General features: G+C 43.1%; 1 long non-coding RNA gene across 3 annotated transcripts in view; it reads left to right on the plus strand.

The window, feature by feature from the left end:
* The window catches only part of LOC308570232, a 106,685-nt gene that overhangs the window by 51,185 nt on the left and 38,989 nt on the right, over window positions 1–16,511 (plus strand). Inside the window, exon 1 of one of the 3 annotated variants that reach the window (XR_014001016.1) lies at window positions 14,813–15,054. The exons of the other annotated variants lie outside the window; for them this stretch is intronic. This is a non-coding gene — a long non-coding RNA (uncharacterized lncRNA). Of the gene's footprint in view, window positions 1–14,812; window positions 15,055–16,511 lie in introns of those variants that run through there. 3 annotated transcript variants of the gene reach the window in all.

A 16,511-nucleotide genomic window follows, 5' to 3' on the forward strand; every position in this document is an offset into this window, starting at 1 on the left:
CAACTCGATGAAGATATCAGCAGGGAGCTAGCTATCTGCTTCGCCAATCCTTGGAGGTGGATTATCATCTCACAAGCATGAGTATACCCAGAATGAGGGAAGCATTTTGGTAGGAATGTTTCTTGACTGTTGGCTCAGTGCTGCCCGCTTCCCCTGTATATGTGCAAGTACCTACCTGACTTAAGGCCAGGCAGCATTTTGAAGGTCCAGCAGTGACCTGAATTAAAGCTGAGCGGCTGGGAGATGCTATTTTAATACCGCACAGTCCCACTAATGTAGTGCTGCTGTGGTGCAGCAAAATTTTAAAAAGGCAACTTGTGACAACACTCAACATTGTGGGTATGGGTGTGTTTTTCAGCATGGCAAACAGTTGTTCTTTGTTGTTTTATCTTACAGAAATTATATCTAAACCATCCAAGTTTGAAACAGCTTCCGTGGATAGAAAGAAATGACACTCGAGATCAGCTGTATGCTTGCTTAATTGTGATGACTTCTGGGCTGGATCCAGACTAGGTTGGCTGCACATCTTCCCCAGTGAAATTCATAACGACTAACTTGTCTCATTGATTTCACTGGGGCCTAAGTGCAACCAGCTTAGTCTGGGGCCAGCCCAGTATTGGGGGCACATAATGCACATTACATATCTTCCCTGTCTCAAAACACCTGTAAACTTTGCCTATATTGTCGTACATCTTGCCAACAGGGTGCCTGTGACACTTATTAAAATGCTGTTAGAGTACAGAGTTCATGTGAGTTGAGTTAGCGTTAGTAGGAATCGGTTCAGGAAGGCCAAGTGATTCAGATTACCGTGGGCAGCACACAATGAGCTTTTACTTGTGCAACAAATTCATCAAGCAGGTTTATGGGACTTTATTACTGGGTCAGAACTAGTAGAGCAATACAGTCATACCTCATGTTTCATCCGCTTTAGGTTGCGCGTTTTCATCTTGCGTCCCGAGGCAACCCGGAAGTACTGGAATGGGTTACTTCCGGGTTTCGCCGCTTGCGCCTGCGCAGAAGCGCCAAATTATGCCGCGTGCCTGTTGAGTTGCTGGTGTTTCATGTTACAGACAGGCCTCTGGAACGGATTCAGTCTATAACACGAGGTCAATTTGATAAATGGCGCTCTAATTAAGTCAGCTGACCCCAGTGCCTGGCTCAGGCTGGCCTGCCATTGGTCAAAGTCTATTTTGACGTTTGGTCTGAGGGAGCGCCGCTCAACAGTATCTTGGATGACAGAAAGTCACGCTTTCCCCGAAAGGAAACGGGTTTTGTGCTTCCAAATATGTGAAGTCAAAACAAAAATAATCACAGGATTAAATGGATTGTAATGGCTGAGTACTTTTAAGGGCTAATATTCTTTGGCACTCCTCCTTTGCCATTTTTCCATCTGGAGATAATTGTGTGATATCATGCAGAAAGCCAAGACATAAATCAGCCTGGCTACTGAGCAACTCGAAGAACTTCAGTCGAAGCTCATGAATGTGAAAAAGTAGTGCTCCATTTGCAACCATATGCCAACCAAGACAACAACAAGAAAAAGGAAAGGACAGTGGTTGATGGGCAACTTCCTAGTTGTTTAATAAGCAGCAATAATTATGGCAAAATTACTTATGAAAAAAAGTAAACTCCTTTGGTTATTTCTGCAAGCTATTAAGTTCTCCTGTTCAGCCCACATCTCCAAGTGTTGTCTTGAGGATGCAGCGCTTACCCATACAGTCATACCTTGGATCCCAAACACCTTGGTACTTGGACATTTTGGCTCCCGAAAACCCGGAAGTGAGTGTTTTGGTTTGTGAACGTTCTTTGGAACGTGAACCTGAACGTCCAATGGGGCTTCCGCAGTTTCTGATTGGCTGCAGGAGCTTCCAGAACGGACTTCCAGAACGGATTCCGTTCGACTTCCAAAGTACGACTGTATTTGGTTACTAAAGGTGGACGTCATTGGAGACTTGCTAACTTTCAGATTTCTCTGCCCTGAAGCAATGGCTGTTGATAGTCTATGGGGTGTCTCCTTGAGAGCTGATGGTCAGAGACAATGACTTAGCCAGTTATGACTTACCCCTACGTGTAGGATAAGAATAAAACAGTTTGAGACAGCACTGCAGTCCTCTACGGTCTTACCTGGCATAAGTCCCATTGAACTCAACAGGGGTTTGGGCTCTGTGAACTTCTCAAGGTGGTTACTGTTTCCCTAGAGATCTGATGTGGGAGAGGTGGGTTTTGGTTGTCAAGGGCACCCCTGGTACTTGGACAGCAGGCTGAGGAGCACACATGTTACCTGGTCTCAGTCTTCCCCACTCTGTTGAGATGGCTGTACTTCTTTTGTTTAGTCATTTAGTCGTGCCCGACTCTTCGTGACCCCATGGACCAAGCACGGCAGGCACTCCTGTCTTCCACGGTACTTCTTTTAGCCCATAGTAATTATTGCAGTAATTGATGCTTTTGAATTATGGTGCTGGAGGAGACTCTTGAGAGTCCCATGGACTGCAAGAAGATCAAACCTCTCCATTCTTAAGGAAATCAGCCCTGAGTGCTCACTGGAAGGACAGATCCTGAAGCTGAGGCTCCAATAATTTGGCCACCTCATGAGAAGAGAAGACTCCCTGGAAAAGACCCTGATGTTGGGAAAGCACAAGGAGAAGGGGATGACAGAGGATGAGATAGTTGGCTAGTGTTCTCAAAACTACCAGCATGAGTTGAACCAAATTGCGGGAGGCAGTGGAAGACAGGAGTGCGTGGCGCGCTCTGGTCCATGGGGTCACAAAGAGTCGGACACGACTAAACTACAACAAATTATTTATAGATTATCAGAACACATATCAATTCTGCATTAGTGCCCCTATCTTCTCTAAGTTTAAAGAGGTTTACTAGAATTGCAAGGGGAAAAACCTAAAGGACCCCTGGATGGTTAAGTCCAGTTGAATTCGACTCTGGGGTGCACCGTTCATCTTGCTTTTCAGGCCAAGAGATCTGGTGTTTGTCCGCAGACAGCTTTCTGGGTCATGTGGCCAGCATGACTGAACCACTTCTGGTGCACAGAGCACCATGATGAATGCCAGAGCGCACGCAAACACCGTTTACCTTCCCGCCACCACAGTATCTATTTATCTATTTTTACTGGTATGCTTTCGAACTCCTAGGTTGGCAGAAGCTGGGACAGAGCAATGGAGGCTCACCCCGTTTCGCGGATTCGAATTGCTGACCTTACAATCAGCAAGCCAAGCCCAAGAGGCTCAGTGGTTTAGACCACAGTGCCACCTGCATCCCTTACGATAATTATACCTGCATCTGATGCACAGCACAGCTTTGCTGCTGCCTCTCAAAATTTCAAAAGACTTTCAGCACCCCAGATTCTGCAGAATGTGTATTGCAAAGCCTTTGTCCTGGCGCAGTATCTCTCCTGCCTATCCCACACGACTTCTTTCATCCCAGATGTTTCCTGACAAGAGTTTCAAAAGCAGGATAAATAGTTAGGGGTAGATGGGAATATGAAAGTGGCTGAGGAGCTTCCTTCGGCTTGTCTCTTTAGAACTGACTTGAGGACTTCACCGCATCCAGGATGAGCAGCTTAATCTTCCATCCCCAATGCTCCTAAAACTCATCATTTCATCATCATTTTTTATCTGTATGCCGCCTTTCCATAGTTAGAACAATGCTCAAGGCGGCTTCCAACGTGACAAGATTTACATAATTACCAACAAAAGTCATAAACAATAAAGCACATCAAAATGTACACAACCCCTAATAACCCCACCCCCAAGAAAGAATCGTTGCAATTACTGATTACAAGCAGGATAATTAAGAACTGTGTGGAAATAAATTACTAGTCAAAGACATGGCTTGTGGGAACATCGGGAAAGGAATGAAAGCTCTTTGTGACGCAGTTAAAAAGAGATTTGTTACGGCAGGCCTGGCCACAGGATGATCGAGGGGGAGGAGGACCATGGTTTGTTATTATATCGGACTGTGAGTTTGACCTGGCAGGGCCCCCTGAGAAAATTAAGGAGAGACTGGCAGGCCTGTGGAAATTAACGGACAGACTTTGGGAATGTTTTGTACGGAGGTACGGAAATGGCGTCTGTCTATTTTGATATGGCTCTTGGAGGAGTGTAAAATCCACACAGGATATAACAACGTTTGTTTTCAACCCGCTTGTGGAGACTACCAGAGATCACAAAGAAAGGAATATATGATAATAACAACAAGAAGATGAGGAAAATAACAAAGAGAAGATTGAACAGAACTGTGAATACTATTTTGACAGAACTGTGTACATTAAAGCAGCAGCAAGTGAGATGTTTGGATCCCTTTCTGGGCTCGAAGTATGGGTACCCCCAACAAATTTAAAAATTTGGCTGTGTAATTTGGAATTAATGTGATTTGGAATTAATGTGATTTGATTGGCCTGTTAATAAAAATTATTTGGGGGAAAAACACAAAATGTACACAACCAAATGGATAACAATTTCCACATAAATCATAAAATCTAAAAAATACAACATTAATAGCAATAACAATTTAAAATGACATAGATAAAAAAATAAAAACAATTTAAAAAAGGAGCCATCTCTGTCCCGCCCAAGCCAGATGGAGAGAGGCAGGGCAGGGCTCTCAGGCTCCCAGCAGCTCTGTGTTGCGTTCCTGTTTTGCAGACTGCTGAGGTTCTTGATAAAAACATCTGCCTTATCAAATGAGAAACTTTCGGTGGGAAGATTTGGCTCAGCCCGACTTAAAATCTATCATTATTCTAGATTTGTTAGCCATTTGTTATCTGACGGTCTCCAAGCAACCCATCATCATTTGCACTTGTTAGTCACTTCTTACTTGAAGGTCTCTAAGCAACTCACAACACATTAAAAACATAAATATAAATACATTATACCATCAAATCAAAACAAAACAAACCCTGCAACAGCCACAGGAAGCTCTGGCAGCAGGCTAGTAGCAAAACAACACCAGTCTATTAAAAGCCTAGGAAAATAGGTAAGTCCTTACCTGGAGCCAAAAAGATGTCAGCAAATGTCGCCAGGCAGACCTTGCTGGGACCTACCTCAGTGGTGAAGTCAAACACCTATTTGTGGCTACTCAAGTCTTATGAATTCCATTGCTTATAGCTTATCTGGTTAACTTTCTTTGTAGACGGGCTATAGCTATAACCTAGACAAGCTTTAAATGCAGCTGAGTTTATAGTTAAAAGATGGAAAATGGAAATAAATGAAACATGGAAAAGAGGAGATAGATGGCCCTCTTTAAAATATCTAAAGGTTTGTCGCATGGAAGATGGAGCAAGCTTGTTTTTCTCCTGCTCTGGAAGGTAGGACTCGAACCAATGGAGTCAAGTTACAAGATAGGAGATTCTGAATAAACATCGGGAAGAACTTTCGGACAGTAAGAGCTGTTCGACAGTGGAACAGACTCCCACAAGAAGTGGTGAGGTCTCCTTCCTTGGAAGGTTTTAAACAGAGGTTGGATGGCCATCTGTCATGGATGCTTTAGATGAGATTCCTGCATCTCAGGGGGTTGGACTAGATGACTCGTGGGGTTTCTTCCAACTCTGATTCTATGAATTGTTCCCGAATATGATAATGCTCACTTAAGTGTTGGGAAATCGTAATTTAATGTTTGGTATTTGTTAAAATCAGCCAGGGCCCAGTTGATCCTTCCATTAGGCAGAGAGAGAGACAGAGATATTGCAGGGCAAGGCATGGGAATGACATATTGATGGCAGGGATAGACAAGAATTTTGGTTTAGTTCTCTAGGCAAACCAAAACGCAGCTATCCCCTAGAAATTTGTATTTCTCCAAATTTTTGTGATGTAGTTTTCCAGCCAAATGATGGGTACAAAAAGCTATACATTAAGATGCATAGAAATGCACATATTAACGAAAACAGCCAAGAAAGATGCATTGTATTATGCAGAACTGCTTGCAAAAATGTGTACTTTAGGCAAAATTGCAATTAAATATGTGTATTAGGGAAACATGCACCAAAATGCGGATGGATTTTTGTGAAATCAGAAAAAATGCAAATCTATGTGAAAGTGTGGAGAACTGAGTTAATTTCTGTCCCATGTCCCCTAGAGTAAGTTGCCATTTCCAATTAGTTTTTGTTAAGTTTCCGCATATACCATCAAAAGACAATTTCATCTTTTCTCTTATTTTTATCAGCTTCTTACCCCATTTTCCATGGAGTTGTTGCTTGTTCCTTTCCGCTGCCCCCTATCTTCTAGCTATTAAATCATAACCACAATATTATAATCTGATTACTTCTGTTGCTCATAGCTCGCGAGTTCATCCTACTATGTCTTTAAACAGTCTGAAAAAGGCACCCATTTTCCCACAAAACACTCATCAATAGGTTCTCTTAATTTTGCCAGTTCTGCATAGTATATTTGGTCGGAACTTCTTATTTCTTCCATTTCTGCGCATACAGAATCCTAGCTGCTGCTGTTACATACATAAATAACTTCATCAACTTCTGCTACGTAGATTGTCCATTAGTTAATGAATTTTGGAAACAGATTGGTATATAAATATCGGGAATTGTGGGTAGGAAGGTGGGAATATCTAAATTAATGGTTCTTATTAGTCTGAGTAGCACCAAGTTAAAAACAAAAGAGGAATGTAAATGGGTAAAATTGATGGTAACTGCAGCCAGACATGTTATAGCGAGTACCCGGTAATTGGGAAAATGCAGAAGAGCTAGGGGTGAACCAATGGAGGGAAAAACTGAATAATATTATAATTTTAGAATATCTAACTGTGAAGATACACAAAACAAAAGGGTTTAAGGTTAGTGAGAAAGAGGAGGATTGGTTTGAGAAGATATTGAATTATTTGGGTAGGTTTGAACAATTTGGGGCACTTTAAATCTTAAAAGTTAAATAAACCTTGTGGAGGGAGGAGTGTTAACATACTGTATATAGAATTGCACATATGGTTGAATTGAATATGTTATTATTGATTATGTATACCCGATGTATCAGCTGCCTGGGGGGTTTCACTGTTTGTGCTTTGGTTGTTGGTAAAAAATAATAAATAAATAAATAAAATGCTACGTAGATTGCCATCTCATCACCCATGTTGAAATAAAATTCTATTCGCATCTGGTTGACATGGACGTGGGACAGCCTCATGTAGATGCCTTGAAACACCATTGAAAGCCGTGCCTCTTTGTAATTTAAGGAATCTAAACAAGGACATGTACCTGGGCAGCCCTGGGGAGCAGCTTGTGTCCCCCCCCCCCCACTTAGTAACTTCAAATCTACCTATGCAAAATGGTTTTAGCGCAGGAAAGATAGACAAGGAAACAAAGAAATATGTACCCGACCGCGCCACCAAAGTAGGAGCTTGCTGCTGGAGGAATGCTTTTTGAGGGTCACTGTCATTGCCCCCAGCGCTCAGGGATAAAAAAAAAACTGTTCCAGGCATTTGAGTGGTTCAGAAGTGTCGAGCCACAAGAGATGATAAGATTACAGGAAACCCAGGCATTGTACCATGATTCACAGCGGCCTGCGATGTGGAATTCAAATTCCATCAGGCAAACACACACCCGTCAGTATTTCACAGATGAAAATAAAGCCACTCTTGTGTCCTTCTAACAGCCTTATTCACACACCAGGGATCAAAGTTTCTGCCTCCGCCCACACACTTTTGCATATTTCCGAAGCTGCTCCCCCCCCCCCCAGCGCTGCAAACTCAGACACTTTCAGTAGCATTCCTTATCTTAATAGGCAGTTACATGAAAGATTTTGGGGGAAGGAAAATGGCACACTCTGTTGAGGGGGTTTTTTTAAAACAACAACAACATGTATATGCAGTAGAATCAAGACTCGCTCAGAAGTTAACTTTCAGATAATTCTCATTATTTATTTCCTTTATTATCTGACCCAAGGTAGGTGCAAATCTTCAGAGGGTCTTAAAAGGAAGAAGGCAGTGTTTCTGATATTTTGGCTGTTTAGGGCTTTTAGTGATGTATGGAAGTGAGAGCTGGACCATAAAGAAGGCTGATCACCGAAGAATTGATGCTTTTGAATTATGGTGCTGGAGGAGACTCTTGAGAGTCCCAAGGACTGTAAGAAGATCAAACCTCTCCATTCTGATGGAAATCAGCCCTGAGTGCTCACTGGAAGGACAGATCCTGAAGCTGAGGCTCCAATACTTTGGCCACCTCATGAGAAGAGAAGACTCTCTGGAAAACACCCTGATGTTGGGAAAGATGGAGGGCACAAGGAGAAGGGGACGACAGAGGATGAGATGGTTGGACAGTGTTCTCAAAGCTACCAGCATGAGTTTGACCAAACTGCGGGAGGCAGTGGAAGACAGGAGTGCCTGGCATGCTCTGGTCCATGGGGTCACAAAGAGTCGGACATGACTAAACAACAACAAGGGCTTTTAACACTCTGTTGAGCAAATTGAATTGTGTCTGGAATGAGCATTTCACAAGTGCACTTGTTTGAAAACAGAAGTTAAGCGGTTTGTGAATTGAACCCCAGCCAGGAATCTGAGTGCTGCATTTTTTGACCAGCTGAAGTTTCTGAGTCATCGATAGCGGCAGCCCCACACACAGCATGTTGCAATCATCCATTCTGGAAATTGCCAGAGCATGGAGTGCCACGGCCAAGTCATCCCTGTCCAAAAGAGGCAGGAGTTGGCGAAGCAGCTGTAGCTGAAAATAGGCACTCATTGTCACAAAAGCCACCTGAGCCCACATTGACAAAGTCAGATCCAGGAGTCAGTCCCAAATTGCACACTTGTTCCTTCCAAGCTCATCCAGTGCAGGTCATTTCCCCACCTCCTGGACTCAAGAACTCACACCATATTGTTGGCATCCATTTGTCTCTTTTTTGTAAATATATATATATATTAAAGATTTCCATTGTACATTTCCCACAATTAAATGTCTACCAATACAGTGGTACCTCGGGTTAAGAACTTAATTCATTCTGGAGGTCCGTTCTTAACCTGAAACTGTTTTTAACCTGAAGCATCACTGCCTCCTGCTGCCGCCGCACGATTTCTGTTCTCGTCCTGATGCAAAGTTCTTAACCCGAGGTACTATTTCTGTGTTAGTGGAGTCTGTAACCTGAAGCGTCTGTAACCTGAAGTGTCTGTAACCCAAGGTACCACTGTAAAACAATACATTCATTGACTTTCCTCCTCCTCCTTCCGCGGTTCTTTTAATTTTCCCATTATTGCTGCATATTTTATTTCAGCCATTTATTTCCCCCTCCATTTTTCATATTACCTCGACTTGAATTACACTGTTGAATTTACCTTAATCCTGCTAGCGTTTTCACTTGTTTGCAACTGTTTTCCAGACATTCCACACACACACAAAAACCATTCCTGTTTATAAACTCGATCATCTTGTTTTCTTATTCTGCTGATTAGACCTGGTAACTCTACATATTCCATCATTTTAAAATACAATTCCTCCTCCTCTGGGACCTTTCCCACCCTTCATTTTTGGGCTAACAAAATCTGAGCTGCTGTAGTTGCATACACAAAAAAGTTTTTCTGACTCCTGGGAACCTCCATCTGCACCATTCCTAAAAGGAAAACCTCTGGCTGGTTGTTGTTGTTTTTTTGGGGGGTGGATGTTCTTTTAAACGACTTTTTCATCTCATTGTAAATCATTCCCCAATAATCTTTAACTATTCTGCATGACCACCACATAGGATAGAACAGGGAGAGAACATCCCTTCTACTTCTTTACATTTGCAGCACATAACCTGATTTAGATTTGTACATTTTCACTAATTTACTTGGAGTTAAGTACCATGATATATCATTTTCATGTAATTTTCCTTTTCAGTGTCTAACATACAGTAAATGTTAAGTCCTTCTTCCATAATTTCTCCCAAAGGTCAAATTCTATACTTTGTCCTAGATCTCTTGCACAATGAATCATTGATGATTTTGCCAGCTCAACTTTTGTTTTCCATTCCAATAATAACTTAAACATTTTATACAATTGTCTCTGGAAACAATGGAGTGCGCCTCTGGGGGTGAAGTCAAACCACTGCGATGCAGCGCTAAAACCCATCTTTTCAGGATCCAGTTTGAATTTAGAATGGGGTTGAAACCTAAAGAACGGCAAATTTCGGAATTCGTACTAACACCATTTAAAAAGGGCTCCCTACAATCTCTCTAAAAGACAAAATTAGGAGGAAACTGGTTGACGACGGGCAGATACCAGTTAATAGGACATTTGGAGTATGTGCACACATAATCGTAACCAAGGCCTTAGCAGAGTGAACACGGTCTAAATGAGGAATGACCTTGAGATGTTTTTCAACTCAAACTCCCATTAGGGAGTTGGAATGATGTTCTGGGATGATGGAAGTTGGAGTTCATCAACATCTGAAGGGCAACATCCCCATCCCTGCCTCACCGGAGAGGCTGAGCTTTTGCCCAATTCATGCATTAACATGCATCCCACACTGCTCCAGTAACCTACGTAATTGTGAATTTTCTTCTTCTTCTTCTATTTTCAAACTAGGATGCCATTCCTCTATTTGATTTACAACATCAATTTCAGTACAAGTAAATTTCATCCATCAATCGATACAAATTCAGATTAAGCTCAGTACTTTTTAAATAATAATTTTCAATTTCAATCCAATAATAGCCTCATTAAAACAATACCACATTAGAATACAATTACTAATACCAATTGTTCAAATACCAAATTATATAATTTAGGTGGCCTCCCACGTGCTAGAATTGATGGTTTGACGATTTTCTTCATTTCTGAATTCCAAAATCTTGTTAATTTCAATTACATCCCAGTCAAAATAACAATCCCTTATACAACAACTGCAATATTAATAAGTCCTATTTGTGTTGACAGATTAAATGATTTATAAATCTACAAGTGAGGCACTCAAACTATATCCTTGTTCTTCCTGTGTGTGGCAATTATCCTGTCTGTGGTGTTTATTCCTGGCATTGTAAAATGTTATGTCTATCTTTTCCCAGTTGTTGTTGTTCTCCATCATGCCTTGGGTGGAGATGATATCCCATTGTTGTTTCAGAAATTTCTCCATTGCTGTGTTCAGATTAAGCTCAGTATTGCTCATTAGAGTGTATCTCCAAATAGATATGTAATAGTGAAGCTACATGGAAGGTTCGAAATTCCATATTCCGAAGGCACTGGTACCCAGAAGGTAGACTGCATACTTTGCATGCAAAAGGTCTCAGGTCCAGTCCCTGGCATTGTTGCGTGGGATTGGGAGATACCTTTGCCTGAAACACTGGGGAGCTGCTGCCAGCCGGTGTTGACATTACTAGGCTAGATGGAATCTGTATCAGGCAGCTTTCTATATCCATTGTTCCTAACTGATGTCAGACGTTCCTTTGTAATCAAAGCCCACAAACAGACCTGTTTATCGACCACCAGTAACCAGCACTGTTGTACACCGAACAACCTATATTTAACAGGGGGAAGTGTGGAATTGACCAGCCTGAGCCTGATAATATGAGGATAGATTATGCATTGTACAAACTAATTCAAATAGTAAAGAATTATTTGAATTCCACACTGCCATCTGGTGATGTTACACGGAATGGCAAATATTGTATATGTGTGCATATGTATGTGTACGCACAGTATATCTTTGTTTATATCTATATAAACGACCAAACTAGATGCAAAAGTGGTCAACCCAGTGGACTGGGTTGTAACTGGAGGTGTGGGGAAGCAGGCAAGAGATGACTCCTTTGCCAATTCATGCTTTCCATTAGAAATTGGATTCTGTATACAGTGGTACCTTGGGTTAAGAACTTAATTTGTTCCGGAGGTCTGTTCTTAACCTGAATCTGTTCTTAAGCTGAGGTACCACTTTAGCTAATGGGGCCTCTCGCTGCTGCTGCACTATTTCTGTTCTCATCCTGAAGCAAAGTTCTCAACCCAAGGTACTATTTCTGGGTTAGCGGAGTCTGTAAACTGAAGCGTCTGTAACCCGAGGTGTTGTTGTTTAGTCATTTAGTCGTGTCCGACTCTTCGTGACCCCATGGACCAGAGCATGCCAGGCACTGCTGTCTTCCACTGCCTCCCGCAGTTTGGCCAAACTCACACTGCTAGCTTTGAGAACACTGTCCAACCATCTCGTCCTCTGTCATCCCCTTCTCCTTGTGCCCTCCATCTTTCCCAGCATCAGGGTCTTTTCTAGGGAGTCTGCTCTTCTCATGAGGTGGCCAAAGTACTGGAGCCTCAGCTTCAGGATCTGTCCTTCCAGTGAGCACTCAGGGCTGATTTCCTTAAGAATGGATAGGTTTGATTGTCTTGCAGTCCATGGGACTCTCAAGAGTCTCCTCCAGCACCATAATTCAAAAGCAAAAAGGTACCACTGTAGTATTAATATAATCAAAATGGTTATATATATGAAACCATATAACCTATTTTCATTTCTGCAAGTGGCTGCCCTTGCTCATTATTGTTTTCAAATAATTTGTCACACGTTCAAAGCTGAATACAAATAAAAACGAGCTGATAGATTCTGCATTCATTTCCCTTAGCTTTGGATTAGCATCTTGGTGCAGCTATTAGCTGCTAACTAGAGAGAGACACATGAAAATAGCCGGGCTAAAGCTTTATGGTGCAAGGCCAAAAAGCTTTTCACGGCTCCTCACTGGCATTTCCATAATTACTGATGGAATCGGTGAGCAGTTGTGGCCAATGTCCTCTCCACCCCCCACCCCGCCTTCTCAGTTGGCTAGGACAGGAGGCGAAATGCTTTCAAAAGTAACTTAATCTGCTTGGCACGGGCAAGGTTCTTTTGAAGAGCGCGCATGTTTTGCCACTGCACCAGCCTAAACGAGAAGTATGCTTCGGTTATTTAATTAAAGCCGATTGTGTAGGGTTCCATTAGCTGATCATCCCTCTGCGGTTGAATTGGATCATACTGGTGCCACTGTTGAAGTAGATTTGTATACTAGCGTCCATAATGCTGCCCTGTTGGAAGGGGAAAACAGAGAGGGCCATGAAAGGACTTGGAACTTAGCTGGTGCACGGAGGAGGGAGGGAAGGAAGAGAGAGAGACAGTGAATATCTTTCATAATCTAAATTCTGACCGCCTACTGCCAGTAAGGCTGAAACACTGCCTGATTGTCCGAGGTTAGCATGAGTTCATACAGGGAATATTTGGCTGTATTTGTCCGAGAAGTGGCTTGGTTTTCATGCTTAATGCAGCGCTGGCTTTGGTTTGGAATTCTGGCCACTGCAGATACAAATTTGTGCAGAAACAGCCTCCAAAGGAAAAGCGGTATTTATTTATTTGATTTCTCTCCCACCCTTTCTTTCCAAAGATGCCCAGGGCAGCAAACAATAAAGTAGTAAAAAAACAACAATCCACTAAAATGCAACTAAAAGAAAATGAACACGTTTCAAACAATTAAGAAAGCAGAGAATAAAGACCTCCATCAAATTCTGAACTTTTAAATTTCCTTTTCCTTTTTAGTGGCCTCATATCAGCATGGCAGTGACTTTCTGAAGATGAGGGGCGTTTCTCAGCTGCTCAGCTTGCACTGCTATTTCCTCATTCTTCGGGCGTAAAATATGCGCTGTAGCAATTTCGCAACAAGATCCAGCCACGCATCATGCCGGCTCACAAATCAAACTGTGGCCCACATGCAGCTGGCATTTAACACAGAGGTGTGCATGTACAAAATCAGCGTTGGCAACAAATTTTAGGCTGCACACCCAAACATTTTCTCAGCAATGAAGCAAATTATCAGCGGGCTGCTCTACCCGTGAGTGTCAAGACTAAAAGCACTAAAAGAAGAGTAAACTAGCAGCGAGAGTAAATTACCTCGCTTGAAAGCTTTGCCAACCAAGGTGGCATAATGGGCAGAGTGTCTATGGCAAGGGCCAAATTAAAATCCTTTCTCAGCTGTGAGGCTCAGTGAGCCAGTCCCTATGGTCTCAAGGTTACCCTACTTCACAGGGCTGCTGTGAGAATACCATGGGGAGTCATGGCATATATACCAACGTGAGGTGGTTGGTCGGTGAATGAGATATAAATGCAACAATTTTTCCCCCCATTTCTAAGATTGTACATGAAATTCTGAACGGCCCTCATAAATAGAGCCATGGGCAGGAAATCTGAAAAAAGTAGTACAGTGGTGCCTTGCAAGATGAAAAGAATCCGTTCTGTGATTCTCTTCGTCTAGCGGTTTTTTCGTCTTGCGAAGCAAGCCCATTGAAGGATTAGCGCTATTAGTGGCTTTTAGCAGCTTATCTGCTGATCGGATCAGCTGATAAGCGGCTTAGCGGCTTAGAAAAAGGGGGGGAGGGGAAAAACCAGCAGGAACTCGCAAGACATTGTCGTCTTGCGAAGCAAGCCCATAGGAAATTTGTTTTGCGAAGCACCTCCAAAACGGAATGCGAGGCATTCGTCTTGCGGGGCACCACTGTAGTTTGATTAGGCTTTCATTTTCATTATAAGCATGAAACCCAGCAACAACAACAACTTTATTATTTATACCCCGCCCATCTGGCTGGGTTTCCCCAGCCTTTCAGGGTGGCTCACAGCATATATCAGAACATACTAAAACATCAAACATTAAAAACTTTCCTAAACAGGGCTGCCTTCAGATGTCTTCTAAAAGTCAGATACAGTGGACGCTCAGGTTGCGAACGTGATCCGTGCAGGATGCACATTCTCAACCCATAGCGTTCGCAACCCGCAGTGGCGCATCTGCACACACGTGGGTTGCAATTCTGCGTATGCACAAAGCGCGATTTAGCGCTTCTGCACATGTGCAACCCCTGAAACCCTGAAGTAACCCGTTCCGGTACTTCCGGGTTGCTGTGGGTCCGTAATCCAAAAAAAAAGCAACCTGAAGCGTCTGTAACCCGAGGTATGACTGTAGTCGTTTATTTCCTTGACATCTGATGGGAGGGCGTTCCACAGGGCGGTCGCCATTACCCAGAAGGCCCTCTGCCTGGTTCCCTGTGAGGGAACTGCCAGAAGGCCCTTGGAGGAGGGTCGTCTGGTTTTGCTGGTCGCAGGTGGAGACAGCCTAGCCACAGAGACTCATGCTCAGGTAAACTCATGTTTGTGTTATGGAAATGTGTTTTACATAAGGCTTCCCTTGAAAGTGGTCCAGCATCTTCAGTTAGTACTACAGTATGAGTCTGCTGGGATGGGAGCTGTTGTCCAACAAACTCCAAAGGACCTAGGCAGGGGAAGGCTGCCTTAATGAAGCGAAAAATAAAATCGCAACTTAATTCTCTTTGGTCAAATCCTGAACTGAAGAAGTCTGGTTTGAAAAGATTCAGGAGTTGTCTGAAGCAAAGCGAGTCTCTTCCAAATCAGTTCGAAGAAACTTTGTTCCTGAAACTTTGGGACCAGTTCAGGGGAGTGCAGGCAGTGTCTCTGCTAAAACTAATATGTAAGCTCTAGCTCTGAAATGGTTGTGGACGCTGCCGTACAAAAACACTTCAGAAACTGTCTACGTGGCAACTCAATGCTTATCATGCACTCCCTGCAGTGAAGCACCTTGGCCTGATCAAAGGTATTCACCAAAATACTCTATCTTAATTAAGGGGTTGGTCTGAGCCTCTGAAACGGGCCTTGGCAATGCAGTCGAGTCGCAGGGAAACTGTGGGAAGTGCTGGGGTGATCAATACAGTAGCACATCATTATGCTGGTTAAGCCCCCCCCCCCCAAGTTTCTCCAGTCCCTGAAGGTCTTCTGAATACGTCTGCAGCTGAATGTGGCTTCCCTTTGTGCCAACAGTGATAAATGTGTGCAGGAGCAAGGACTTGGAGGTCAAGTAAAAAACGAGAGAGAAAGAGGGGAGTTGATACTGCATTTTCTGCACACACACACACACACACAGAGAGAGAGAGAGAGAGAGAGAGAGAGAGAGAGAGAGAGAGAGAGAGAGCAACACAAAGCAGGGACTTGCTGTGCAATATTATGTACACTTACCTCTGAGCAAGTCTCACTGTGCTCCAGGGGGCTGTCTTTTGTCCAAACATGTATGGGATTGCTCTGCTAGAGTTTTAATTCACACCTCTTTGTACAAACTGCAGCTAGATTATTCATCGTAATTCTTCTCAGCCAAGCTATCCCCTTTCATGCAATGTTTGTGTGTGATCTGCCTTCATCTTCCCAGGTGATCAGACTGGGGGGGGGGGGAGGGAAGCACACATCAGTGCTGGGATACAAAGGGAGCATGACAGATGTGTTTATATAATGAACAGCGAAGGGGAACCGTATTATATAACTTCCCTTCACGATTCATCGTGCAAATACATCTGCCGTGCTTTCTCTTTTGAGCAGTTCCACAGCCGTTGATTATGCAAAGACGCGTTTACACGAGTCATTCCGCTGAGCTGGACAATTTGCTCGGGGGGCAATTTGCATCTCCCTGAATTTATGACACTTCTTCCTCTGTTTGTAAAAGGTGTGCGTATTCCGAGCAGCATTGAACACCCGGCATGGGATAGATTAAATCAACCTTCACCAACCCTAGTGCTGCCAGGCACCGGCCAT

Source organism: Podarcis bocagei (genome assembly GCF_964188305.1).
Source record: "Podarcis bocagei genome assembly, chromosome: 12".
In the NCBI taxonomy this organism is placed as follows: Eukaryota; Metazoa; Chordata; class Lepidosauria; order Squamata; family Lacertidae; genus Podarcis; species Podarcis bocagei.